The following is a 5,653-nucleotide window of genomic DNA, read 5'->3' as shown; positions in this document are numbered from 1 at the left end:
TTGTTTGTTAAAACTCTATTTTGGTGGAAATATATACGTAGTTATGACTGATTTGAGTTGTTGCACAGAAACCAAAACAAAGTAAAGCAATTATCCTCCAATTATATGTAAAGTAATTAATTTAAAAACACAGTATTTTGTAGAACAGACTTGTAGTTATTAAGGGGTAGGGGAGGTGGGGGAGTGAAGGATTGGAGGCTCGGGATTAATAGATGAAAACTAGTATATATAGGTTGGATAAGCACAAGGTTCTTGTTACAGCACAGAAAACTATATTCAATACCTTATGATAAACCATAATGGAAAAGTATGAATATATATATATATGCAACTGAGTTGCTTTCTTGTATAGCATAACTTAACACAACATTGTACTCAATAAAAATAATTTTTTGGTCTATTTTGTCTAATACTAGTTTAGTATACCATCCGTCTTATGGTTAGTTTGCATGATATACATTTTCCATCTTCTCATTTCCAAAATACATGTCCCTTTGAATCTAAAGTGTATAGCCTATAAATATCAAATGTGCTGTGCAAAAAAAAAAAAAAAACAAACTAGATTCTGCAGCATGCAGAATCTAGTTTCCTCACCAGGGATCAAACCCAGGGCCCCTGCAGTGGGAGCACAGAGTCTTAGCCATTGGGCCACCAGAGAAGTCCCCCAAACACTTTTTTAAGTGAAAAAGGTAAGATGCAGAGTATAGTATATCCTCTTTTAGTAAAAGAGGGGTGTGAATGAATAAGAATGCATATCCATATTTGGTTGTATTTACTCACCCAAAAAGGATACATAAAAAGCTAATAAAGTGTATTACTTGTAGGGCATATGCTAAGACACTTCAGTTGTGTCCAACTCTTTGCGACCCCATGGACTGTAGCCTGTCAGGCTCCCCTGTCCATGGGATTTTCCAGGCATGAATACTGGAGTGGGTTGCCATTTCCTTCTCCAGGGGATCTTCCCAACCGAGGGATAGAACTGGCATCTCTTACGTCTCCTACATTCAGTTCAGTTCAGTTCAGTTCAGTCACTCAGTCGTGTCTGACTCTTTGCAACCCCATGGACTGCAGCACGCCAGGCCTCCCTGTCCATCACCAACTCCCAGAGCTTACTCAAACTCATGTCCATCGAGTCGGTGATGCCATCTCACCATCTCATCCTCTGTCGTCCCCTTCTCCCACCTTCAATCTTTCCCAGCATCAGGGTCGTTTCCAATGAGTCAGTTCTTCACATCAGGTGGCCACAGTATTGGAGTTTCAGCTTCAGCATCTGTCCTTCCCATGAATATTTAAGACTGATTTCCTTTAGGATTGACAGGTTGGATCTCCTTGCAATCCAAGGGACTCTCAAGAGTCTTCTCCAACACCACAGTTCAAAAACATCAACTCTTCAGCACTCAGCTTTCTTTACAATCCAGCTCTCACATCCATATATGGTTACTGGAAAAACCATAGCTTTGACTGGATGGACTTTTGTTGACAAAGTAATGTCTCTGCTTTTTAATATGCTGTCTAGGTTGGTCATAACTTTTCTTCCAAGGAGTAAGCGTCTTTTAATTTCATGGCTGCAACCACCATCTGCAGTGATTTTGGAGCTCCCAAAAATAAAGTCTATTTCCACTGTTTCCCCATCTATTTCCCATGAAGTGATGGGACCAGATGCCATGATCTTCGTTTTCTGAATGTTGAGTTTTAAACCAACTTTTTCACTCTCCTCTTTCATTTTTATCAAGCGGCTCTTTACTTCTTCTTCGTTTTCTTCCATAAGGGTGGTGTCATCTGCATATCTGAGGTTATTGATATTTCTCCTGGCAATCTTGATTCCAACTTGTGCTTCATCCAGCCCAGCATTTCTCATGATGTACTCTACATATAAGTTAAATAAGCAGGGTGACAATATACAGCTTTCACGTACTTCTTTCCCGATTTGGAACCAGTCTGTTGTTCCATGTCCAGTTCTAATTGTTGCTTCCTGACCTGCATACAGATTTCTCAAGAGGCAGGTCAGGTGGTCTGGGATTCCCATCTCTTTCAGAATTTTCCAGTTTGTTGTGATCCACACAAAGGCTTTGACATAATCAATAAAGCAGAAACAGATGTTTTCTGGAACTCTCTTGCTTTGCTGATGATCCAAAGAATGTTGGCAATTTGATCTCTGGTTCCTCTGCCTTTTCTAAAACCAGCTTGAACATCTGGAAGTTCACGGTTCACGTACTACTGAAGACTCGCTTGGAGAATTTTGAACTTTACTAGTGTGTGAGATGAGTGCAATTGTGTGGTAGTTTGAGCATTCTTTGGCATTGCCTTTCTTTGGGATTGGAATGAAAACTGACTTTTTCCAGTCCTGTGGCCACTGCTGCGTTTTACAAATTTGCTGGCATATTGAGTGCAGCACTTTCACAGCATCATCTTTTAGGATTTGAAATAGCTCCACTGGAATTCCATCACCTCCACTAGCTTTGTTCGTAGTGATGCTTTCTAAGGCCCACTTGACTTCACATTCCAGGATGTCTGGCTCTAGGTGAGTGATCACACCATCATGATTAGCTGGGTCGTGAAGATCTTTTTTGTATAGATTTTCTGTGTGTTATTGCCACCTCTTCTTAATATCTTCTACTTCTGTTAGGTCCATACCATTTCTGTCCTTTATTGTGCCCATCTTTGCAGGAAATGTTCCTTTGGTATCTCTAATTTTCTTAAAGAGATCTCTAGTCTTTCCCATTCTATTGTTTTCCTCTATTTCTTTGTGCATTGATCGCTGGGGAAGCCTTTCTTATCTCCTTGCTATTCTTTGGAACTCTGCATTCAAATGGGTATATCTTTCCTTTTCTCCTTTGCTTTCGCTTCTCTTCTTTTCTCAGCTATTTGTAAGGCCTCCTCAGACAGCCATGTTGCTTTTTTGCATTTCTTTTCCTTGGGGATGGTCTTGATCCCTGTTTCCTGTACAATGTCACGAACCTCCGTCCATAGCTCTTCAGGCGCTCTATCAGATCTAATCCCTTGAATCTATTTTTCACTTCCACTATGTAATCATAAGGCATTTGATTTAGGTTATGCCTGTTTATGGGGTCGCAAAGAGTGGAACAGGACTGAAGTGATTTGGAACGTAGCGTTTCCCCCTGGGTGCTAGGCTGCTTGTGTCCACCAGGGGGCAGAGAGAAGCCAGGCGTCCAGACACAGGCTCCATGTTTGCCTGAACTTCCAGCCTTTCTTTCTGGTGAGAGATCTTGGTATCAGGGATCTGACCTCCGTTTCTCATGTTACAATAAGATAAACCGGGTGAGGGAGGGATAGTGACCGACCCAGGTGGCAGAGCCAGTTAGGAGCACAAGGGGGACCAGAACCAGGCACTGCCTGGGGAGAAGGCTTCTCTCAGTGGTGCTGGGAGCTTTTTCTAGGGAACCCCTCCTGAGTCCTTGCCCTGCGGTCTAGAGCTGGTTCGGGCCTTGAAGAGGGACCGCCTCTGGAATGGCCTTCCTTCATCCAGCCCAGGGAATATCCAGGTCAGGGGAACAGCGTTTGGCCTGGGAATCAGGGGCCAAGGGTCATGGTCAGGGATTTTCCTCCCAGGCCTTGTTGCTCTGCATAAGCCACTGCACCTTGGATCTGCACACACAGAAACGAGAAGCAAGTGGGGGTTGAAGTTCCCTGCTCCACTTGGCACAGCTGGGGGCCCTGGAGGAAGGCTGGGTCCACCTGGAGAAAGCAGCTTCCTTTTCTGAACCATCAGAAGCACCACTTGGGCTTAAGTGCCCCGGATGACAGCGGTCACTAGGGCACAGGGGCGGGGAAAGGTGTGCTGCTGGCTGGGGCTGGGAGTTGGACCTGGGGCTCTGGGGTTTTTTGAATGAAAGAGCTGTGGTGAGGTGGTCTCGTGCCCAGATTCATGCTTCTGACATCTTTTCACAGGAAGGAGGGGAGAAAGGAGAAGGAATGGGCCATCGGCTGGCTATCCCCTCAGGAGGCTGGACCTCCTCTCTGAGGAGCTTCCAGCTTTGCTCAAGACATGTCCACCAAGAACCACGCCACTGCCCTGAGGGGGGTGTCCAGAGTCTTCAACCTTTCACTCTCCTGGGCCCCTGTGAAGACATCTGGGGGGAGAGTGGCAGTAACCGGAAGTCCAGGCAGCCCCGAAGAGCCCCTGGGCGGAAATGGGGTGAGAGGAAGAGCTCCTCCTGGGATGCCCACCACAGAGAGTCAGGCGGTGTTCCCGGCCGGGCCTCCTGAGGCCACGTAAGGACCTGGCCTGGGCTGGCCCGGAGGTCAGATTCCTCAGCCTGGGCGCTGCAGGCACAGGAGAGGCGGCCAGTCGTGGCGGGAGGACTCCTTTGTTCCAGGTATTTTCTCAACGGTGGGGCCGGGCTGCCTGCCAGGTGCCAGGGCGCGGCTCTGGCCTCCCGCGCACAAGCAGCTTTGCCGCCAAGCCCTGGCCTGGCAGCTCCTTCCCGCGCTTCCTCTGCCAGGCCCGGCAAAAGGAGAGGCAGGACCTGGGGGGCAGACAGAGCGGTCTGGGCTCTCGGCCCCACCCAGCTTCATTGAGGACTCGCTCAGGGCTCCTGGTGGTGTTTAGCATTTAGAACGAAATTCTTCCAAGAGAATGCATTAAAGATGTCTAAAAATACAAACTTCAGCTCAACAAAATATGGTAAAAGTGCAATGTTGGGCGTGGGCTCTGTCTGGATGTGAGTGAATCCCAGCTCCACCACCTCCTAGCTGTGTAAGCATGGCAAGGTACTTCCCCTCTGTGCCTCAGTCTCCACATCTGAGAATGAGAGATGACAGTGCTGCCTACCTCAGAGAAATGTTATGAGGATTTAACAAGTTATTACATGTAAAGCTCTCAGGCCAAAGTGTGGGGCAGGGTGCGAGGCGTGGAAGTGTTTACTGAGATGGTGACGTCAATGAGGTAAATGTTAGCCCAGACTCTTGGCTGCACAGAACAAAAACCGCTCAGCCAAGTTGAATAAAAGAGAAGAATTTAATACAAGTCTACCCCAAGGGTAGGGGGCAGCCAGGCCTCAAGGGAACAAGGTCAGGCTCTTTAAGCCATGGGGCAGGGGACTTCCCTAGTGGCCAGTGGTTAGGAATCACCTTGCAATGCAGGTGATGTGGGTTTGATCCCTGGCTGAGGAACTAAGATCCCACATGCAGTGGGGCAGCTAATCCCGCACGCCACAACTACTGAGTCTGTGCACTTCCGTGAAAGATCCTGCATGACTGAACGAAGATCCCGCGTGCCACAGTTAAGACCCAATGGAGCCAAATAAATAAATAAATACTGGTGTGTGTGTGGTGGGGGAAACATGGAGAGGAGAGCAAGCTTGTCTCCCTCTCTGGGCCTCACATTCTACTTCCTTAAACACATGGCCAAACGTGACCAGCTCTCGGTTCTCAGGGCAGATGAGCTCAGAAATGGACTAGCATATCTGAAGCCCAACAGCAAAAGCAGGGCAGGGAGAACGCATTCCCTAGTCTGGGTCATGCACCCAGAGCCCATCAGCTGCAGCTAGTGCCCAGAGACGGCAGCACAAGCGGGCTGACATCCCCCAGAGCATCCACCTGCCCCCCGTGGTGCTCCGGAGCAGGGAGCATGAGAAACCTGGGCACCAGTCCTGGTACAGCCTCGGGAAATCACTATGTCTCTGGACCCCTT

This window comes from Bos indicus, chromosome 3 (assembly GCF_029378745.1).
Source record: "Bos indicus isolate NIAB-ARS_2022 breed Sahiwal x Tharparkar chromosome 3, NIAB-ARS_B.indTharparkar_mat_pri_1.0, whole genome shotgun sequence".
NCBI classification, from domain to species: Eukaryota; Metazoa; Chordata; class Mammalia; order Artiodactyla; family Bovidae; genus Bos; species Bos indicus.
This window is presented reverse-complemented; position numbering follows the sequence as displayed.